Source organism: Mus caroli, unplaced genomic scaffold (genome assembly GCF_978045245.1).
Source record: "Mus caroli unplaced genomic scaffold, Mus_caroli_1 scaffold_7, whole genome shotgun sequence".
Classification (NCBI taxonomy): Eukaryota; Metazoa; Chordata; class Mammalia; order Rodentia; family Muridae; genus Mus; species Mus caroli.
The window spans coordinates 26505354-26529300 of NW_028227262.1; the positions used below are offsets into that span (position 1 = coordinate 26505354).

A 23947-nucleotide genomic window follows, 5' to 3' on the forward strand; every position below is an offset into this window, starting at 1 on the left:
TAATGTTATAAATGTGGTTTTCTGACTCATGTTGTTTCTCATGGAAATGGTAATATGGGTTAGTCAGTCACATGAGGTAGCTTAAATTCTATTTTTTTAATATGATGTGTTTTTAATATTATTTAATACTTAATAGCTCATCATTGGTAACACCACATAATCAAGAATAAGTTAACAGGTTAGCATTTAAAAATGTCACCTTTAATAAGTGTACAGATCAGCTTGTGGGGAAGCTGACCAAGATACATAACGTGGGAGATACACATGACCACCTGGGGTTTCTACACTTCATTACACTTACAGAATATTTATTAAGGTTGTTTAATATACGACTTTTCATTTGACATTTTGGAAGTCCTTTGTTGTAAGGATAATCCTATCTGCTGATGAACAGCAGCCATGATGATCACGCTGGACCGCCATGCTGGATAAATTCCATTTTTTTCTTGAGACACTGTTTCTGTCTATATTTCTGAGGTAATGTTTACTATTTCTGCAGTGTCTGATGGCCCCTGATGCATCAGCAAATCTGTGCAGTTACAGAGCTATGGGAGGGTAGCACAGCAGAGCCCAAAGCTTCGGAGGCCCTGTCATCTCTTCTGTTAGGGAACCTTATAAACGGAGCATGTGGCCTCACTACCTGCACAACCCTGCTGGCAGAAGCCACCTTGCTGCCCATCCTGACGCCTGCAACCGTAGCTTGAGTTCTTATCTTCAGGTAGCATGTCTCTCTTCCTTGATCACCTTTGAGATTTCCTGTTTAGCTCTCTCTCTCTCTCTCTCTCTCTCTCTCTCTCTCTCTTTAATAGTTTGAGTATGTGTTTAGGTATATATATATATTTTTTTTTTTGGTTTTTCGAGACAGGGTTTCTCTGTATAGCCCTGGCTGTCCTGGAACTCACTCTGTAGACCAGGCTGGCCTCGAACTCAGAAATCCACCTGCCTCTGCCTCCCGAGTGCTGGGATTAAAGGCGTGCGCCACGGTATATTTTATTTTGATTTATCTTTGGATGTCTCTGTGATTCTTGAACTTGTTTGGCATCTTCCGTGACATCTAGAAGAGTCTCACTTTTCAAACATTTTATTTATTTGTTTGTTTGTTTGTTCGTTCTGAAAGAGGAAAATTACTGGACACCTGAACTCTTCACCCCAGAGTACATTCCTGAACTCTTCACCCCAGAGTCCGACCCCCTCCCAATTAAAAACTGTTCCAGGAACATTTTTTAGATAAGGGTCTCCTGGAACAAACCTAGTCCAACCCCTCCTAACTGAGGACTGTTCCAAGAACATTTTTGAGATAAGGGCCTCCTGGTACAACCCCAGAATGTTCCAATAGATCGGGTACATTGCCAAAATATAGGACACGACCCCTTGGTTACGTAAAGCCCCTTGGAAAGCCCCTTGGAAAAACCCTTGGCAAAAACCCCTTAGTGACGCAAAACTTGTACTTTTCTCCTGGCTTTTTCCTATATAAGCCTGTGAAAAATTTGGGCCGGGCGTTGAATCTCCTCTACACCATGCTGGGTGTATGAGTTTCGACCCCAGAGCTCTAGTTCATGTATTTGCTTGCTGTTGCTTTATAGAGCTCTGGTTTATGTGCTTTTTATGTGCTTTCTTGTTGTTGCTTTATTAAATCTTACTCTCTACATCTTAAGTTCGGTCTCAGTGTCTTCTTGGGTGCGTGGCTGTCCCGAGGCTTGAGTGAGTGTCTGCCCTCCGGGGGTCTTTCAGTTCATTCATTCATTCATTCATTCATTTATTTATTTATTATCTAGCGACAGAGCCTCACATTTCCGAGGCTGGCCTTGAACTCACTATGTAAATACAGGAGGATGATTTTGAACTCCTGACCCTCCTGCCTATGCTTCCTGGGTGCTGAAATTAAGTACAGGCATCTGCTACAGCATCCAATTGTACCCTAGGCGGGGACTGAACCCAAGGTCTGTGCTCAGCAGGCACTCTCCTGACTGAGCTACCTCCCCAGTCCCTAAACATTTCTTCTTTCCCTCTTCTCCCAAGCTTCCAACAAGCCGCTATGACTCTGTCCTGCAGCACTTGGGTACTCTGCTCCATATTTCTTGCTCTGTTCTTCCTCACTAACTTTGGATGGTTTCTGTGACCTTACATCTTCGGTGACTGATTGTTTCAGCTAGATATCCTGGTGAGCGTGTGGAAGCTGTTCATCTCTAATCCTGTACCACTATTTCCTCCTCCTCTTCTTCTAACCCTTATTCCTCTTCCTCTTTCCTCCAGCTGAGGTTAGACCCATGGCCTCACACCCATTGTGATTTTATTTTCTAGACTCTCTGTAACTTCCATCTTTCTTTTGAAATTCCCTACCTGTTCATGCACGTGAACATGCATGTTTTTCATTAGATCTTCTAACATACAATTTCTATATATCTTAAAGTCTTCCTCTAGTAATATCTAGGCTGTCTTTGAGTCTGATACTGTCAACTACCTTGTATTTTCACACAGTTGCTGTTTTCCTCTGTTGGTATACATTATTGTTTTCTTTTAATTTTTGTCTTTGCTCTTAGAGTGGTATGGAGACCAACCTATAGCTTTACATGGGACGTAAGCTGTCTACTACTGAGGTACATTCTTGCCACCCCCACCACCACTACCATTTGAAAATTGTATTTGAGGGCAGGTGAAAAGACCCAGACAGCAAGAATGCTAATTGCCAGTTCTGATGACCTGAATTCACTCTCAACAACATGGTGGAAGGAGAGAACGGACTCCTGAAAGTTGTCCTTTGACTTTGAATAACATGCTGGGACATGTTCCCTACACCAGCTCCCCACCAAATAGATAAATAAATATAAATAAAAAAAGAATACTTTGAGGCAGGGTCTCACTATGTAGTCCAGGCTATATATAGGCTAGCCTGAGACCTGAAATTGTCCTGCCTTAACCTCCAGAGTAGTTGGAATTACCAGCGTTTGTCAACATACCAAGCACATTTTATTTTATTTTATTTTATTTTATTTTATTTTATTTTTCTGGTTTTTCGAGACAAGGTTTCTCTATATAGCCCTGGATGTCCTGGAACTCACTTTGTAGACCAGACTGGCCTCGAACTCAGAAATCTGCCTGCCTCTGCCTCCTGAGTTCTGGGATTAAAGGCGTGTGCCACCACACCCGAACCCCCAAGCACATTTTATAATTTTTTTTTCAGCACTGAGATTGAATCTTGGACATTCTACATGGGAGGCAAGCCTGCAGATGCTATATTTTTTTTATTGAATACCCAGCACCATTTTGTATGTGAAATGAAACATAATTAAGAATATAGTACTTGCCCCTGAAAATGAACACATCTCTCCACAGGTGCGCAGGACAGTAGATTGAGTCCCTCTCATTAAAAGGTGTGCTGGAATGAGATTTGGCCAGGATTGTCTTCACTGAGCCACAGCCTCCTGGTTCCCTTACAAAGCCTCGTGTGTAAGCTGTGTCTGGATGTGGTAGGTTCCTCATCCCTCCCTCTCCGTGGAGCTCAGGCTTCTCATGAACACATGGGTGTACCACACAGGAACCTCTCTCCCTCCATGTTCTTGCCTCTCTGTCAGTAAGAGGCACCCAGCTAGTACTTTGACAATTTCCACTAGGGTGAAGGGAGCAGAGGCAGAGGCCAGAAGAGGGCATCGGCTCTCAGTTGTGTGTAACTCTACTTCTGTGGGATCCACAATATTCTGATTTTAATTGGTCTTTTAATGTTTGAGATAGAGTCTTACTACGTGGCCCAAGCTGGCCTTGAACTTGAAACCCTTCCCCCTTAGCCTTCTGAATGCTGGGATATGTATGGGCACCATACTTGGCCTAAGAAGCATTTTTAAAGTTATTGTCATCAAAAAGGCTTTTATTTTACATTTACTTATTTATTGTGTGTGCATGAACACATGCACATATGTAAAGGTGAGAATATGGAGGCCAGAGGAGAGGCTTTGGGAGTTGGTCCTCTCCCTCCACAATGTGGCTTCGGGGATTAAACTCGGGTCATCAGGCTTGATGGCGAGCTCCCTTATTTGCTGAGCCATCTCCCCAGCCCAAGGAGCATTCATTATACTTTGATAGTTACATATACTGCTTTATGTCAAAATGACAGTTTGTTCAACTGAACCTGTATCATTGGACACTGTGTCGACTGAACATCTTATTTTCCGGGCATCTCACTCCAACTCGCTTCCTCTAGGTAATGGTCTCTGCTTTCTTTGGGGAGTTTCCCTTGCTAGCTCCATGGGCGTCTACCTAGGTTGTCAGTCCTGGTGCCCTATCATTTGGCTTTGGGGTGAGTGGGAGGCACAGGCCCTGTTCCGCACAGCACCTTGGCTACTAGGATTAACCTCTCATTGTGATGGTTGTGAGCCACTGTGTGAATGCTGGGATTCAAACGACTAATTCGAAGGGCAGCAAGTGGGTGGAGGAGCAAAGCTTTCAGTCCGTTGGAGCCACAGAACTGGAAGAGCGTGCCTGGAGACCCAGCAGCCATCTTCTTTACCCTTGGAGGGCAAGCCTGAGTGTGTAACACAGAGTCTGGCCCGAGAGTGGGGACTCCTGGAGAGATGAGTCCTGATAGCCTAAGCCCAGATCCTAAGTAGTCTTCCACTGTTCTGGGTCTTTCCGTTCTTTCTTCGTGTCCAAAGTGCCCAGTTTCCAGAAGCCTTTTTGTTTGCTTGTTTGTTTACGTTGCTTTGCTATGGCTCAGTCCAGGAAAGCATCCTCACTGGTTTATATCATCCATACAACCTGTAGTATAAAGAACACAGAAGAAATGAAGTGGCTGCATCTCCTCTCCCAGTAAGATGTGTTCCCAAACTAGGAGATGCAGAGGCAAAGAACATGCACATCTGAAAGACCTTTGCTGCACGTGGCCAAAGTGCTCACAGCAGACTATACCATGCATTCTTTTCTCCAGACCTATACATGTCCCTATCTCCACACAGTCACACCGATACTAAGTAGTACTGAAACTTTAAAAACTCCAAATTAGGGGCTGGTGAGATGGCTCAGTGGGTAAGAGCACCCGACTACTCTTCCGAAGGTCCAGAGTTCAAATCCCAGCAACCACATGGTGGCTCACAACCATCCGTAACGAGATCTGGCGCCCTCTTCTGGAGTGTCTGAAGACAGCTACAGTGTACTTACATATAATAAATAAATAAATCTTTAAAAAAAAAAAAAAACTCCAAATTAGGGGTTGGGGATTGAGTTAGCTTAGTTGATAGCCTGCTTGCTTAATGCTCACAGAGTACTGGATTGGATGCCTGGAAACACATAAACCAAGCATGGTGAAAGAAAAACACAAGTTTGTAATTAGATAGAGGACCATTGCTTCTCTCTCTCCTTCTCTTCCTTCCTTAAAACCTATCCCTCTCTCCCTTTTTTCCTTTCTTTCCTTTCTTTTCTCTCATTTCTTTCTTTCTTTCTTTTTCTCTTTCTTTCTTTCTTTCTTTCTTCTCTTTCTCTCTCTCTCTTTCTCTTTCTCTCTCTCCCCCTCTCTCTTTCTTTTTTTGTTTCTTTCTCTCTTCTTTCTTTCTCTTTCTCTCTCCCTCTTTCTTTCTTTCTTTCTTTCTTTCTTTCTTTCTTTCTTTCTTTCTTTAAGACAGGATCTCATGTACTCCATGGCTTCAAATTTAAAATTCAGTCAAGGCTAGCATTAAATTTCTGATCCTCTTGCCTATCCTTCCAAGTGCTGGGCTTTGTGGCATGAGCCACCACCCAAGGCTACATTTGACGCCCTGCACTTGTGGGGTATCTGTATTCCCCAGTGTGCTTAACAGAATGACGCAGAGGTGAAGGAGATCCAGAGGGGATGTGAATTTGAAATGAACCCAGAACTTAGAGGAGGATACAGGATGTGTTCTGCAGCTTGTCTTCCAGAAAGACTCAGCCTCTCCCCAAACTAGTGCTAAGGACTGGTTGGACCATTAGGAACATTCTAAAAGGAGTCAACAGAAAAATCGGTGGCTCTACCCTGCTCTACCAGCCTGGGTGTTTAGGATTTAAGTGTGTGTGGGGGGGAGGGGGGGCACCAGAATTCCTAGTTGCTGATCCTGGGAACTCTGGCTCATTCACAGAGATGCAGGTCCCACTTGGACTGGAAACACTGGTCCTAGTGGTGGTGGCAGCAGGCTCTTTCTGTGAGTTATGGGTGTCAGAGCTGATCGGAGGACAATGGATTTTTATTGCCCTGTCCTTCTTTTTTGTTTGTTTGGTGTTTTGTTTTGTTTTGTTTTGTTTTGTTTTGTTTTTTCAAGACAGGGTTTCTCTGTGTAGCCTTGGCTGTCCTGGAACTCACTCTGTAGACCAGGCTGGCCTCGAATTCAGAGATCCACCTGCCTCTGCCTCTCAAGTGCTGGGATTAAAGGCATGCGCCACCACACCCGGCTTGCCCTGTCCTTCTTAAGCATAAACAAGGGAAGACAAACCCATGGTTTACTTCACTTTCTGTTTCTTCTTTCTACTTTTCCTACATGGAAAAGCTGAAACCCTAAACTTGAGTTTAACAACAAGAAGACTCAAAGTGTGAAAATGTACGGGCTCTTTGTGTCCTATTCTTTGTGACAGACCTAATTTTGTCCTGGATGCTCCAGCCAGGCTTGGGCTTTCAGTGATGGCCACTGGGGAAGTGGGGAGATTTAGAGCTGGACACTGAGATCTATCTAAGCTGTGTCTCTTTCTCCCTTATTATAAAAAATATGGTTCATGAAAGCAGGAGCGTACTCAGCCTAGCTCAACGCTGGATGCTTCTAAAGGAAGAGATTAGCTTTTCATTGATGAATGAATCGCTGCTGAGCTGAATAATGTTTTCCCTCTTAGGAAAACTACTCGGTGACAAACCCAGCCCAGCTTGCCGTTCCCTCTACTCAGAAGGTGCGTTTGGACCTGAGCCCTGGGAGCTGTGATGTAAAATTCACTATTACCCTGGAGATCACAAGACACAGAAACTGCTAGAACAGTTTGGACGGAAGAAGAACTTCCACTGTACCTCAGATTCAGTAAGTGAAAAAAGTAAGACTGGACCTTAAAGCTAATCCCTCACTTCCGGGTCTCCTCCCTCACTTCCGGGTCTCCTCTCTCGCTTCCTGGTTTCCTCCTAGGCTGGTCCATAATCTGACTTCAAATATGGTTCCTGCTATAGAGCTTCGGCTGGTTTTATTTATTTAGTTAGTTAGTTTGGTTTTTTCGAGACAGGGTTTCTCTATGTAGCCCTGGCTGTCCTGGAACTCACTCTGTAGACCAGGCTGGCCTGGAACTTCGAAATTTGTCTGTCTCTGCCTCCCAAGTGCTGGGATTAAAGGTGTGCGCCACCACGCCCGGCATTCAGCTGAGTTTCTAATTTTGTCTCCCTTAAACTTCAGTTCCAGGTGGGAGCTTACCCACAATTCACTTGCCCTCACATCTCTTTTAGTTCATCCTTAACCTCTGATAATACTGCTCTCTTTTTCAAGTGTTGTCTTTTTTGCCTATTCCTTTATTTTATTTAGTCACTTTACATCCTGACTGCAGACCCCTCCCTCCTCTTCTCCCAGTTCCACCCTCACATTCCCTCCTTCCCTACCCTCCTCTTCTTCTCAGAGAAGAGGGGCTCCCCCATGGGTACCAATCCACCCTGGAATATCAAGTCTTGGCAGGACTAAACACATCCTTTCCCACTGAGACCAGAGAAGTCAGCCGCCAAGATAGGGGAAAGGAATCCAAAGGCAGGACAATCCTCCTCCCACTCCCATTGTTAGGAAGAGCAAACTGTGTGTCTGCTACATATGTAGAGGGAGCCTAGGTCCAGCCCATGTGTGTTCTTTGGTTGGTGATTGAGTCTTTGTGAGCTCCCATGGGCCCAGGTTAGTTTACTCTGTAGGCCTTCTTGTGGTGTCAACTTCTAGCTCCCTTAATCCTTCCTCCTAATCTTTCTCAAGACTCTCTGAGCTCCTGTCTGTTGTTTAGCTGTGGGTCTCTGCATTGGTTTCTATCAGCTCCTGGATGAAGCCTCTCAGAAGACAGTAATGCTAGGCTCCTGTCTGTAAGCATGGCAGAGTGTCATTAATAGTGTGAAGAGTTGGCTTTCTCCCACGGGTGAGACTCAAGTTGGGCCACTCATTGGCCGTTCCCTCAGTCCCTGCTCCATCTTTATCTCTGCAAATCCTGTAGGCAGGACAAATTCCGGACCAAAGGTTTTTTGGGTGTGTTGGTGTTCCTCCCTCCACTGGAAGTCCTGTTTGACTACAGGAGGTGGCCACTTCAGGCCACCTACTGCTCGGTGTCTCAGCTAGGACCACCCCATATCTCCCAGGAGCCTCCCCCATCCCAGGTCTCTGACTTGTCCCAGAGATGCCCTCCCACCCCCAAGCCCTCCTGCCACTGATTTCCATTCTCTCTCCCAGCTCTCCCCACACCTGATCCCCAACCCTGTTCCCCTCCTACCTCTCACCCCCACCCGGTTCCCTCTATCCATCCACTTCCGATATCTATTTTATTTCCCTTTCTGAATAAAATTCAAGCATCTTCCCTTAGGTCTTCCTTGTTACTTACTTTCTTTGGGTTTGTGGATTATAGCATGGATTACAGGATATCCATGGCTAATATCCGCTTATAAGTGAGTACATACCATTCAAGTCTTTGGGTCTGGATTACCTCACTCAAGATGATATATTCTAGTTCCATCCATTTGCCTGTAATTATTCACAGATGATATGATAGTATACATAAGTGATCTCCAACATTCTACCAGAGATACCTACTACTGATAAACACCTTCAGCAAAAGGGCTGAATGCAAAATTAACTCAAAAAAAATAGGTAACCCTCCTTTATATAAACGATAAATGATTTGAGAAAGAAATTAGGAAAACAACACTCTTCACAATAGCCACAATTAATACAAAATATCTGCTAGTAACTCAAACCAAGCAAGTAAAATACATGTATGATGAGAACGTAAAGTCTTTCAAGAAAGAAACTGAAGAAGATAGCAGAAGATGGAAAGATCTCCCATGTTCATGGATAGGTAGGATTAACATAGTAAAACTGACCATTTTACCAAAAGCAATCTACAGATTTAATACAATTCCCATCAAAATTCCAACACAATTCTTACAGACCTTGAAAGAGCAGTTCCTGACTTCACATGGAAAAACAAACCCAGGATAGCTAAAACAATCCTGAATGATACAAGAAGTTCTGGAGTTATCACCATCCCTGATCTCAAGCTGTGGTACAGAACAATAATGACAAACAACAACAACAATAAAACAAACAAAAAATGTGGCATTGGCATAAAAACAGACAGGTTAATCAGTGGAATAGAATTGAAGACCCAGAAGACTACAGATACTTGATTTTTGACAAAGAAGCCAAAACCATACAATGGGAAAAAGAAAGCATCTTCAATGAAAGGTGCTGGTCTAATTGGATGTCTGCACATAGATGAGTGCAAATAGATCCATATTTATCACCCTGCACAAAACAGAAGTCCAAATAGATCAAAGAGCTCAGCATGAAACTAGACACACTAAATCTAATAGAGAAAGCGGAGAATAGCCTTGAACGCATTGGTACAGGCTTACCGAATACGGAGGGAGAAGCAGGCAAGTGTGGGGATGATGTTTTCTGGCCTGGTTGTGAGTCTTACTTTAGCGAGCATATGAGTGGAGTTGCTGGTGCTTCCGGGTGTCTAACACAAAGGTACAGTATCTCCCAGAGGGTAACGTATCACCTGGTAATGGTTCTTATGGGTGAGAAACTGTCTAGTGTTTGGCTAGAACCCTGTTCTTTTGTTCATTTTTATTTTGCGAGGCATTCCACTCTGAGGACTCACACTCAGGAGCCCTGGAGAGAAACTGAGAAACTGTGGGCTTCACGTTTCTCTCATACTAAAAATAAAACAACCTCTCCTCTCCACAACCTAATGGGGTTTTCCTGACTCAGAAATATGTGTGAGGAAATAAAACGGGCAGAAGGGAGATTCTGGGAGGGGAAACCCTCATTGCCAAGGATGCCCACTTCTTTTCTAGTGTTTTTCAGAATCTTCACCATGAGCAACAGCTGGATTCCAGTGAAGGGCAAGGTAAGAATTCATCTCAGAAGAGTGAAAGGTGCTCTAACGGTTGAGAATGAAGAGAAGGGGTTGCCAGGTTGTGAGCTGTAGAACATGTGCCTCAGGCACCACACCACAATCACGGAGCCATGTCTGTGTGGGCAGCGGCATAGGTGGGAAGCCAGGTTTCAGGCTTACATCCACAAGTCAGAATAACATTCCCAAGAGATGGCTGCATTTGCTTATGTTTAAAAAGATCTATTGGGCTGTGAGGTGGCTCAGTGGTGAAGAGGCAATATTGCTGTTCTGGAAGACCAGGGTTCAATTCCCATCACTCACTTGGCAGCTCATAGCCATTTGTAATTTCAGTCTTGGGGGATTTGACACACTCTTCTGACCTCAGCAAGCACTGTGTGAGTGTGATTCTGTGAGTGATGTGTGCATATATGTGTGTGTGTGTGTGTGTGTGTGTGTGTGTGTGTGTGTGCAGGCAAAATTTCATACACATAACATAAACAAATCTAATTTTCTGAGGAACTGCCAGATTGATTTCCAAAGTGGTCAAAGTGGTTGTACCAGCTTACAATCCTACCAGCAATGGAGGGGTGTTCCTCTTTCTCCTCACCAGCATCTGCTGTCACCTGAGTTTTTTTTTTTTTTTAAGATTTATTTATTTATTATATGTAAGTACACTGTAGCTGTCTTCAGACACTCCAGAAGAGGGAGCCAGATCTTGTTACAGATGGTTGTGAGCCACCATGTAGTTGCTGGGATTTGAACTCTGGACCTTTGGAAGAGCAGTCGGGTGCTCTTACCCAATGAGCCATCTCTCCAGCCCCGTCACCTGAGTTTTTGATCTTAGCCATTCTGATTGGTGTGAGGTGGAATCTCATGGTTGTTTTAATTTGCATTTCCCTGATGACTAAGGATGTTGAACATTTCTTTAAGTGCTTCTCAGCCATTCAAGAATCCTCAGTTGAGAATTTTGTTTAGCTCTGTACCCCATTTTTTTTTTTTTTTTTTTTTTTTTTGGTTTTTCGAGACAGGGTTTCTCTGTGTAGCCCTGACTGTCCTGGCACTCACTTTGTAGACCAGGCTGGCCTCGAACTCAGAAATCCGCCTGCCTCTGCCTCCCGAGTGCTGGGATTAAAGGCGTGCGCCACCACGCCCGGCTTGTACCCCATTTTAAAAATAAGGTTGTTTGGTTCTCTGGAGTCTAACTTCTTGAGTTCTTTGTACATTTATTTATTTTATTTTTTAGCTGTTTGTTTATTTATTTATTTATTTATTTATTTATTTATTTATTTTTGAGATAGGTTTTTTCTGTGTATCCATAGCTGTCCTGGAACTTTGTAAACCAGGCTCACCTCAAATTTAGAGATATGCCTGCCTCCAGTTAGAGATTAAAATCCACTGCCTGGCTAAACAGACTATTTTAATAAAGTGTTCAAATGAAGATGAATCAACACTAATAACAGTGGTACTATTGCATGCTATGTGACAGCCTTTACCATTTCTCTTGATTGCTTTCTTTTTAATTCTATTTTTGAAATCTGAGTATAATATCTGAAATGTTTGGAAGTGTTTTTATTATTAGCCTGTAACTCCTCAGTGCTAAGGTCTCTTTTTTGTATTTTCTTTTTTTTTTAAATTTTTTTTATTACATCTTTTCCTCAATTACATTTCCAATGCTATCCCAAAAGTCCCCCATACCCTCCCCCCTACTTCCCTACCCACCCATTCCCATTTTTTTGGCCCTGGCATTCCCCTGTACTGGGGCATATAAAGTTTGCATGTCCAATGGGCCTCTCTTTCCAGTGATGGCCGACTAGGCCATCTTTTGATACATATGCAGCTAGAGTCAAGAGCTCCGGGGTACGGGTTAGTTCATAATGTTGTTCCACCCATAGGGTTGCGGATCCCTTCAGCTCCTTCGGTACTTTCTCCAGCTCCTCCATTGGAGGCCCTGTGATCCATTCACTAGCTGACTGTGAGCATCCACTTCTGTGTTTGCCAGGCCCCAGCATAGTCCCACAAGAGACAGCTATATCTGGGTCCTTTCGGCAAAATCTTGCTAGTGAATGCAATAGTGTCAGCGTTTGGGTGCTGATCATGGGATGGATCTCTGGATATGGCAGTCTCTAGATGGTCCATCCTTTCGTCACAGCTCCAAACTTTGTCTCTGTAACTGCTTCCATGGGTGTTCTGTTCCCAATTCTAAGGAGGGGCATAGTGTCCACACTTCAGTCTTCATTCTTCTTGAGTTTCATGTGTTTAGCAAACTGTATCTTATATCTTGGGTATCCTAAGTTTTGGGCTAATATCCACTTATCAGTGAGTACATATTGTGTGAGTTCCTTTGTGATTGTGTTACCTCACTCAGGATGATGCCCTCCAGGTCCATCCATTTGGCTATGAATTTCATGAATTCATTCTTTTTAATAGCTGAGTAGTACTCCATTGTGTAAATGTACCACATTTGTACATTTAGTATATACAATTGGAAATAGTTTTACTTGAAGACCCAGCTATATCACTACTTGGCATATACCCAAAAGATGCTCCAACATGTAACAAGGACACATGCTCTACTCTGTTTATAGCAGCCATATTTATAATAGCCAGAAGCTGGAAAGAACCCAGATGTCTCTCAACAGAGGAATGGATACAGAAACGTGATACGTTTCCACAATGGAGTACTACTCAGCAATTAAAAACAATGAATTTATGAAATTCTCAGGCAAGTGGATGGAACTAGAAAATATCATTCTGAGTGAGGTAACCCAGACACAAGAGAACACACATGGTATGAACTCACTGATAAATGGATATTAGCCCAAAATCTCATAATGCCCATGATACAAACCACAGACCATATGGAGCTTAGGAGAAAGGAAGACCAGGGTGTGGATGTTTCAATCCTGCATTGAGGGGGAAACAGGATGATCATGGGAGGTGAAGGGAGTGGGGGATCTGGGAGGGAGAGAGGAGGAGGAGGGAATAAAGAAGGGCCATATCAGGTACTGGGGGGGGGGGACAGGAGAGAGGAACAGGGCGTCAGGAAATGGAATAAAATATGTAGCAGTGGAGGATGAGGAACTGGGGATAGCCACTGGAGGATCGCAGACACCAGGGGTGCAAGAGGCTCCCAGGACCCAACAGGGATGACTTCAGCCAAAATGCACAGCAAAGGGGAGATAGAAGCTGCAAAGACCACCTCTAGTAGATAGGAATGGCCCCCAGTCAAGGGATGGGGCCACCCATCCATCTCAAAGTTTTTAAACCAGAAATGTTCCTGTCCAAAGGGAAAACAGGGACAAAAAATGGAGCAGAGTGAAGGAAGAGCCATCTGGGGACTGCTCCACCTGGGGATCCACGGTGTCTACAGACAACAAACCCAACAGTGGTGCTGCTGCCAAGAGGCACTTGCTGACAGGAACCTGGTGTGGCTGTTCCTTGGGAGGTTCTGCCAGCAACTGACCAATGCAGATGTGGATGCTTGGAGCCAATCTTGAGACTGAGCCTGGAACCCTGGTGTGGAAGCTGGGGAAGGACTGGAGGAGTGGAGGGGGGTTGCAACCCCATAGGAAGAACAATGTTGGTTGGCCAATCCACCCAGTGCTTCCAGGGACTAGACCACCAACCAAGGAGTGTACAAGGAGGGACCTATGGCTCCAGATACATATGTAGCAGAGGATGGCTTTGTTTGACATCAATGGGAGGAGAGGCCCTTGGTCCTGTGGAGGTTTGATTCCCCAGTGTAGGGGGATGCTGAAGCAGTGGGGTTGGAGAGGGTGGGTGGGTGGGAGAGCACCCTCACAGAGGCAAAAGGGAGGGGCGAGTGGATGTGGGATGGGAAATTTATGGTGTAACCAAAAAGGGGGATATCATTTGAGATGTAAACGAATGGAATGATTAATAATAAGTAAATAAATCTAAACAAAATAATCTAAAGACTATCTCTTCAGGAATGATACCAAATGGCTTTGCAGTTTAAATATTAAGACATTAAGACATGCAGTTCAGTGGTTGGGAGAGAGAGAACAGGGCTCACTTATTAAAAGGAAAAATAAGACTATATACTTCTACTATCTTATAAAAATTAAGAGGCAATGCCTCTTAATTAAAGGTTGTAAATGCCTTAATACCAGCACTCAGGAGACAGAGGCAAGCAGATATCTGAGTTCTTGGCCAGCCTAGTTTTCATATTGAGTCCCAGGACATCTAGGGCTACAGAGAGAAACCTTGTCTTAAAAAACAAAACAAGCCGGGTGGTGGTGGCACGTGCCTTTAATCCCAGCACTTGGGAGGCAGAGACAGGCGGATTTCTGAGTTTGAGGCCAGCCTGGTCTACAAAGTGAGTTCCAGGACAGCCATGGCTACACAGAGAAACCCTGTCTCAGAAAAAAAGAAAAAAAAGAAAAGAAAAAAGAAACAACAACAACAAAAAAACCCAAATGAACAAAAATTAAGAGACAAGATAATAAATAATGTGATTTATAAAGTCAGCTTTCTTCTGGCAACATTACATGTGGAAAATTAAGTGTGGTAACTAGGTAAACATACTTCAATATTCCTCCAACTCAATCCTTAAAATTGTGTCTTTTCCTAAAACCTATATTTTTCATGTTGCTGGAGATGGAACCAAGGCTGACCCATGATAGGCAAGCACTCCCCCAAGAACCACATACCGATGGTCACTTTTTATAATGGGTTTGAACTTGTCCTGGGCAAGTTGTGGTTTTTACATCTTTGGTCCTTACCTATTGGATGCCCGCACTGTAATCTTCTGGTTTGTTAGAGTGGAACTTAAATAGAGGAAGGACATTTTTTCTGTTTCGGTCTCCATGGCTTCAGAGGCTCCTTTCCCTGTGTACTCGTTACTGGTTTGCAGCCATAACTACATTGTTTCCCAGGTTAGAGTCTTTTAGCTTCTCTTTCCTATCACCTGTATCTCCTCTCTAACAGAGTTTGGTATGCTGGTGGGTTTTGGGTTTTGATTTCCAAACTACAGGGGCAGTCTCAGCCAGTTCTTAGTCTCTACTGCCCCCTGGAGGCTGATCATTAGCTACCTCCGTTAGACTTTCCTCTGCCTAGATTGTTTAAAGGGTTGTGGGCTTTGTTATAAGGCTTGAGTTCTCTTCTAAAAGGACCCCCCCCCCGTATTCCATTTACATAGGTCTAGAAGTGACATTAACAAAAGGAATTTTACCAAGAAGCCAAAGGAAGAAACGACAAGTTTAAATAACATAGTAATTTCACACTTGGGATGAGACAGGAGAATAAGTTCAAGGCTATCTACTGAATTGAAGCCCATCCACAGATGAGTGAGATGCCACCTTCAAATAAATAAAGAACACAGTATTTTACTCTCAGAGTGCTAGAATACAGCAGAAATGGGCCAGTGAGATGGCTCAGTGAGTAGAGGTGCTTGCTGCCAAGCCTGATGACCCAAGTTCTTCAGTCCATGGAGCACAGGTGATGAAAGGAGAGAAACAACTTCTGAAAGCTGTCTTCTGACCTACACACACACACACGCACACACATGCATACTATATATACACCACACACACATACACACTCACACACACACACACACACACATGCCACATGCATACTATATATACACCACACACACTATACACACTCACACACACACACACACACACACATGCCACATGTATACTATATATACACCACACACACACACATGCCACATGCATACTATATATACACCACACACACTATACACACTCACACACACACACACACATGCCACATGCATACTATATATACACCACACACACTATACACACTCACACACACACACATGCCACATGCATACTATATATACACCACACACACATACACACACACACACACATGCCACATGCATACTATATATACACCACACACACTATACACACTCACACACACACACACACACACACACACACACATGCCACATGCATACTATATATACACCACACACACATACACACTCACACACACACACACACACATGCCACATGCATACTATATATACACCACACACACACACACATGCCACATGCATACTATATATACACCACACACACATACACACTCACACACACACACACACATGCCACATGCATACTATATATACACCACACACACTATACACACTCACACACACACACACACACACATGCCAATGCATACTATATATACACCACACACACACACACATGCCACATGCATACTATATATACACCACACACACTATACACACTCACACACACACACACACACACACATGCCACATGCATACTATATATACACCACACACACATACACACACACACACACACATGCCACATGCATACTATATATACACCACACACACACACACATGCCACATGCATACTATATATACACCACACACACTATACACACTCTCACACACACACACACATGCCACATGCATACTATATATACACCACACACACATACACACTCACACACACACACACATGCCACATGCATACTATATATACACCACACACACACACACACACACATGCCACATGCATACTATATATACACCACACACACACACATGCCACATGCATACTATATATACACCACACACACTATACACACTCACACACACACATGCCACATGCATACTATATATACACCACACACACTATACACACTCACACACACATACACAAATGCATGCACACATAACACATTCGTACTATGCACACTCACACATATACACACTCACATACACACACATAAACTCACACACACACAAACATATACACACAAAGCACACACATACAAGCAAACATACACATGTACCAGACATATACAAGCACATACACACATATACACACACATGTACCACACACATATATACTATAAATAAGTATATAGCCAAGATGAACTGATGACACTCCATTCAGCTCCTCCCAGACACTTCCAGATAACTGGCCTCTTCCCTGATCCTTGGCCCCTGTATTAAGAAAGTACTTTATTTTCTGGTTGTCTTTGTCTATTCCCTGTGGCTTTGCATAGTAATAAAAGTGGTATTTGCCCTCTGGTTGTCTAAATATCTTCAGGTCTGTGGGAAACATGTCACTTTGATCTTTGTTTTGGCTCTTAAATTTTTATTTAAAATACATTTTTAGGGGGCTGGTGAGATGGCTCAGCGGTTAAGAGCGCCGACTGCTCTTCCAAAGGTCCTGAGTTCAAATCCCAGCAACCACTTGGTGGCTCTCAACCATCTGTAACAAAAATCTGATGCTCTCTTCTGGAGTGTCTGAAGACAGCTACAGTGTACACACATATAATAAATAAATAAATCTTTTTAAAAAATACATTTTTAGGTGTGCACACGTGAAAGCCACGACACGCGTGTGGAGGTCAGAAGACAACCTGCAGCAGTCAGATCTCTCCTTGGACCTGTGGGTGCTGGGGATCAAATGTCCTAGGAGTGGTGGCAAACACCTTTACAGACTTATCCTGCTGGCCCTTTTTTGGCTCTTGAAGACTTGCTACCATCCCTTCCTTATGGCATTTGTGTTCGTATTGTGTTAGAATTATGTGGTACTTTCTCAATAATCAAGGGTGGGCACTGTCTTGATTTCACCCCATTTGGGGAGTTAGAAGCAAACTAGCTTCCTCTTTTGAATGACTGTACTTACTTCTCTGAGTGTAACTACAAACACACGGTGTCAGGATTCGTTTATTTCACCTTAGAAAACACTGTACAAGAGCTTTTAGTGGGCCACTTTTAAACTTAAAAAAAAATTACTTTAGCATGAGTGAAAGTAAGATCATTCCTGGCCACAGGCTTCCAGGTGTCAAAAGAAGGTATCAAGGGATAATTTGCTCCCAAGGGGAGGTCTAACGTGTAGGAGTCCTGGGCGCTAGCATTTTCCTTCAGGGACTGGAATCACATTTCTTCAAACCGTTTTAGACTTGTAACCCTCTGAGAAAACCTCTCTCTTTTCTACCGGATGGGTCTTTGAACTCTGTGTTAACTCTTCTTGAGGCACAGAACAACCAGGGAGAGGCGGATTCCCCTGTGTCGTTGTGCTTACAGCACACTAACCTGTGCTCTGACTTCCATTTTCAGTACTCCACAGTGGAGCTGAAGGTACGTGGAAGCTGCTCTTCTCCCTGAGGGCTTGCAGGTGGATGCGAGCTTCGTGCCCAGGGAAAGGCAGGAGCCATTCAACAGGGCTCAGAATTTCAGGACTCTACCCCAGCACCAGGAAGCCGTGGGTCCACCTACACACGCTCTTCCCATGGTCATAAGCCCACTGTGATGGAAACCCCTGTAGGTCAGGACACCAGGCCCTGCTGTGACCGTATTCACCTCTGGTTCTGGTGACATGTCTGTGCACTGTCCACTTACATGTTGTCTCTGTCAGATAAAATAGTGCCTGTTGTCATAGAAATTCAGTAGCTCAACAGATCAAATCCCTTTAAGAAATGCCTCAAAGTGTGAGACTGCTGTACCTCATCAACTTTTTAAATTTTTTTTACAAAATTACCCATGTTTTAGGCAGTTTACAGCCAATTCCCTCAGCCTTATTCCTCATGAAGCAATGAACACGGTAAACACTCCTGGAAAGTAGGACTTTCCGGCCTGTCTACTTTCTGAGGCCTGTGATAATGCTTGCAAGAACTCAAAGACCTGCTTTCTCTTGAATGAGGCTGGACTTACAATAATACAATTATGACTCACATGAGGAGCTTTTTTAAAAAATGAATAATCTTTATTATTTTAGTGTCCTTGGAGGGCAGAGGTGGACATTGGATCACCTGGGAATGGAGCTAAAGATGGCTGTGAGTCACCTTGTGGGCACTGGGAATTGAACCCAGGTCCCCTGGGAGAGTAACTGGTGATCTCAGCTGCCGAGAGCCATCTCTTCAAACCCTACCTCTTTTTCTTGGATCCAAGCCTGAGGAGCGATGGGTAGAATTGATTCCCTGCTTTTTGCTACACAGAGAAGGAAGCCAAACAAGCGGCTACATTGTGTGTTTTCTCTTTATTGGACACAGCACCCAAATAACAGGATTGCACAGTAGCTGGGAGAAAAACCCCAGCAAGCATTGTAGACTTACCCTTTCTACAGGCACCAGAGAACGCTGAGCATCTTCACAGTGACAGTGGCTGAGGGCAAGGCTTTCAGCACCTTCATTGTGGAGGAATATGGTAGGTGGGGAAGGAACAAGTCAAATCCTTAGGTACCGTCTTGATACAAAATCAGCAAAATCAGTGCTGAGTCCAACTTCAGGGACTGTTTAAACAACACTGCATTAATTAACTAGCTACTTGAATTACCACTGTTTCTATACTTCTCCATTAACTAGCTATGCCAGGACCTTGTGTGCTTCTTCCTGCTCTCTCTAGTGTTGCCTAAGTTGAAGGCAGAAGTGTTGGAACTAAAGCAATTACTGACCATGGAGGAATTCTTCTTTGTAAAAATATGTTGCAGAGAAGATCCAGAGCTTTGGCGCTGATGGAGATGAAAGCTTTATCGATAGAGGGCTCAGGGGAGTGTGAGGGGAGGGGTTATCACGGGTGATTTGATGCTGCTTGGAGACATGAGCCTCAGAGGAAGCTTATAACTGCTGGTGTGCTCTCACTCTCCGTTATTAACTTAGTCAAGATTGTGGATTTAATTTTTACTCTGAACGCAGCACAACATTGATATCTCTGGGGAAATGAGTGAAAGGAACCTTGGGACTGGTGGCACAGACCTGTCTTCCTAATAGCTCTGGAGGCTGAGGCAGAAGGATCCAAAGTTCAAGGTCTTTCAGAGCTGTGGAGAAATTTTAAGGCCCGTGTCCACCTCCAACCCCACTGGATTAATATCATGGCTTTGGTGGTGAAGGAAAGGACAAATAGGAGGGGTGCTGCTTGGCTCATAACACAGTGACAGAAAGAAGTGCCAGGGGAGCCGGGCGTGGTGGCGCACGCCTTTAATCCCAGCACTCGGGAGGCAGAGGCAGGCGGGTTTCTGAGTTCGAGGCCAGCCTGGTCTACAAAGTGAGTGCCAGGACAGCCAGGGCTACACAGAGAAACCCTGTCTCGAAAAACCAAAAAAAAAAAAAAAAAAAAAAAAAGAAGTGCCAGGGGGTGGCACGCACCTTTCATCCCAGCACTTGGGAGGCAGAGGCAGTAATGCCTCTATGAGTTTTAGACCAGCCTGGTTAGAAAGGAAGGGAAGGGGGCGGGGGAGGGGACGGGGGAGGGGGAGGGGAGGGGAGGGGAGGGGAGGGGAGGGGAGGGGAGGGGAGGGGAGGGGAGGGGAGGGGAGGGGTGATATGGAGGAGAGGCAAGAGGGAAGAAAGGAGAACAGGGAGAGGCCACCAGATGCCACTAAGCCCAGTGACCTGAGTTGAATGCCTGAGGTCCACATGATGGAAGGAGAGAATTGGCTCCCAATAGGTCATGGTGCACACATCACACACACACATACACACACACACACACACCTGAAGTATAAGGCCAGCTGGAAAGTAAAAGGCTAGAACGTCCCACTAACCACACAGTAAGTTGAATTCTACATCTGGCTGTTACTCTGTGTGTTTCTAGCCTGTGTGTATAGTTCAGTTGTCTGAGTATTGCTCACCATGCCCAGAGCCCAGATGTGGGCGTGATCCCCAGAATCCCACCATCCAGGTGTGGCGGTGTGTGCCTGAAATCTCAGCACTTGGGAAGCAGAGGCAAGACAAACTGAAGTTCAGTGTTATTCTTGGCTCCATGATGAATTGAAGGCCAGTCTGGGCTCTGTTAGAACTCCTAAGGCCAACCAAAATCCAACACCTTTCCTATGTTTCTCCAAGCTTGAATCAAATCTATGTTTTCCTGGGCTTTTTCCTGGAACGTGTTCTTGGAATCTCCATTATCATTTCACTTTGCCTGATACCCCAGACTCCTCCTGACCTGACTTTGAAGCCCCACAACGTTCACCCCTCAGGTCAGAGTTAGAAACCATGATGGCTTTCCTCAAGAATTATCCAGTATTCCTGATGATTTACAGCATAAATGGACCCACTAAGCAGAGCCCAACTGTTGACCACAATGGCTTTGTTCCCTTCACATGGAATCACTCACCTGGTATTCCACAGGCAGTTCTCTGGACGTAAGCTCCCCACTCCAACCCCAAGGGGAGTAGGGAGAACATGCCAGAGAGAGGCCTCCCCTGGGGGAAAGGCTCAAGATTTTTCTTTATAGTTCTCCCTTAGCATGGAACTCCAACACATTCATTGGATGGCCCCACAGAAGGTTTACCTTAGAGTTTTCCTATTTTTTAGTATTAATGGAATGAAAATCCTCATATCTGAATCACTACACACTACTTTTATACTTATGGTGGTGCAGACTTTTAATCCCAGCGGAGACAGACAGATCTCTGAGTTTGAGGCCAGCAGGGCTCTATAGATTAAGTTCCAGGACAGCTGTAACTACACAGAGAGATCCTGTTTCAAAAGACAGAAACAAACAAACAAACAAACAAACAAAAAATAAGTCCATCCTCATTTCTGACTCCTGCTGTACTTGAGCAGGGAGGGCAGTGGCTCTGACTGAAGCCTTCCTACTTCCTTTCCTTCTTACTTGTAAAAATGGCTCTTATTGGTCAGTTTTCCACCTTTCTGACAAAACACCTAAAATAACTGACTTTAATAGAGGAAACATTTAGTTTGGTTCATGGTTTCATCGTTTTTAATCTATGGAAATGGGGTCCTTCCTATTGCTCTGCATCTGTGGAGGCAGGGTACTCGAGATGGGCAGAAACTGCGTGCGTGCGTGCATGTGTGTGTGTGTGTGTGTGTGTGTGTGTGTGTGTGTGTGTGTGTGTGTAGGGTCAATATCCTTCCTCTCAGGACCTCACTTCCTGTCATCAGGTTCTATTTCCTAAAGGTTAGTCCACCTCCCAGGCTGGAAACCAAGCCTTCAATGTATGGCCTTTGGGGGGGGGGTGTTCGTGATCCAAGCACCAAGAGGCCTGTGGATTTTAGATGCTTCGTTAGCAAGGAAGGCTGATCATGTCAGTTATTAGTGGGACACCGCTGTGCAGTGAAAGCCATGAAGCACTCAGTCACTGCCATAGAATGGAAAGTACTTGATGTTCGGCCATCCACAGTGGTCACTGGGCAGACGATCTTAGTGGACTTTTGTCTATGTCTGTGAGCTGCTGGCTGAAAGCTGGCGCTCTACCTGTCTCTCCTATTCCAACCTGCTAGCCCACACGTATGCTTAAAGCAGCAATAACGTACAAGAACCAGAGCCGACCCACCAAGAGTTTTCCTGAGTCTCAGGTCAGCATGAGCTAACTTCCTGTAGCCATCAGAGTTATGCAGCAGGCACACTGTCAGGCAGAGAGGATGCTATAGAATTACCTGGCGAAAAATATTGGTGCAGGAATAGGATGAAGGAGAGCCACTGTGGCAGTCATTCCACCACAGTATTTAAGCAAGCACATACAATTCATCTTGTAGCTAATTTAACTAGGTCTTTATTCTAGGCTTCAGTCAATCATTGCATTCAGAAATGACTATTTTTTCAACCTCCTCATACTCTATACTTAGTGTTCCTATCCCTAAAATACAACCTTGGTCATGCTTATCTACCCAGCAGGCACCAGTCTTATGCTGGTCTATCACTCACAACTACCCATTACTTGACAACTATAATACAGCCTTCCCAGCCCTGGCTTCCATATGGCAATGTTACTGCACACACCGTTTCATGGATTCTTCACCTGTTCATGGCTGGGCCTCTAGTGAAAGGTCCAGTTGTCATCTGTCATTCTCGGGAAGTGACAATTGGAGAGAATTGAAGAGTTCTAGGATTAAGAGCATATTAAGAGCATCTCTCTTTCTCCTCCTCTCCTCTGCTCTGTTCTGTTCTCCCCCCTCCCCTTCTCTCCCCTCCCCTCCCTTACTCTTTTCTTCTCTTCCTTTCAGGGTAAGTTCTGACTGAAAAACTTGATATATAATCCAGAATGTTAGGATTCAGACCCAGCACAAGCAACTGAGGTGTTATTTTACATATCAAAGTGGACCTGGCCTTTAGGTTCTCCCAGCATCCTCAGTCCTTACCTGTTACAAGGTATGGCTGGCATACCCTGCCCTCTACCCTGAACTCTCTAGACCAGGGTCTGGGCTACCCTTCCTCCAGGAGTTCTTCAATATATAATCCAGACATTCTCCCTCTTCCCCTCCCCCTCCCCCTCCCCCTCCCCCTCCCCCTCGCCCTCCATCCCTCTGTATTTCCTCTCTCCTCTCTCTCTCTGCCCCTTCATTGCTACCAAAATGCCCATCTACACATCCCTCCTACAGCACCACCTGAAGCTTCCTGGTAGCCTTCGAGCAGCCAAGTAGCCTGGTGAGGTATGGCCAGACCCAGGAGGGGCTGGTGGACAAGTTCATTGATCCAAAGGATGCAAGGCCTGACCAAGAAATCATCTTCTCCTACTATGTGACTTGGAAAATGAGGGCCTGTGAAAGGATGTGAGAGGGAGGTCAGCCAGAGGTGAGAGACAGAGCCTGGGTGGAGATGAAGGGCAGGATGTGTACGTAAATGCAGAATTTTACAGACATGGTTAAAACATGGCTGAAACATTGGAAAGCTGGGTATGGTGGCATAGACCTAGAGTCCCCAAATGCAGGAGGAAGAAGCAGGAAATCACAAGTTCAAAGCTGTGGTAGTTTGAATAGGTGTGGTCCCTACAGACTCGTGTGTTCGAACAAGCCCATGGGGGCCAGGGAGTGGGGTGTATTGACTTGAATACGTTATTTTCCCACAGGGAGTGGTACTATTAGGAGGTTTGGCCTTGTTGGAGGACGTGTTTCACTGTGGGGATGTCTTTGGGGGTCTCCTCCTGTGCTCAGGTTCCAC

At 44.6% G+C, this 23947-nt stretch overlaps 1 pseudogene; it reads right to left on the bottom strand.

Annotated features, from left to right (window-relative positions):
* Positions 1 to 406: 406 nt before the first annotated feature.
* LOC110295778 (alpha-ketoglutarate dehydrogenase component 4 pseudogene) lies at positions 407 to 679 on the bottom strand (annotated as a pseudogene).
* Between the last annotated feature and the right edge of the window lie 23268 nt (positions 680 to 23947).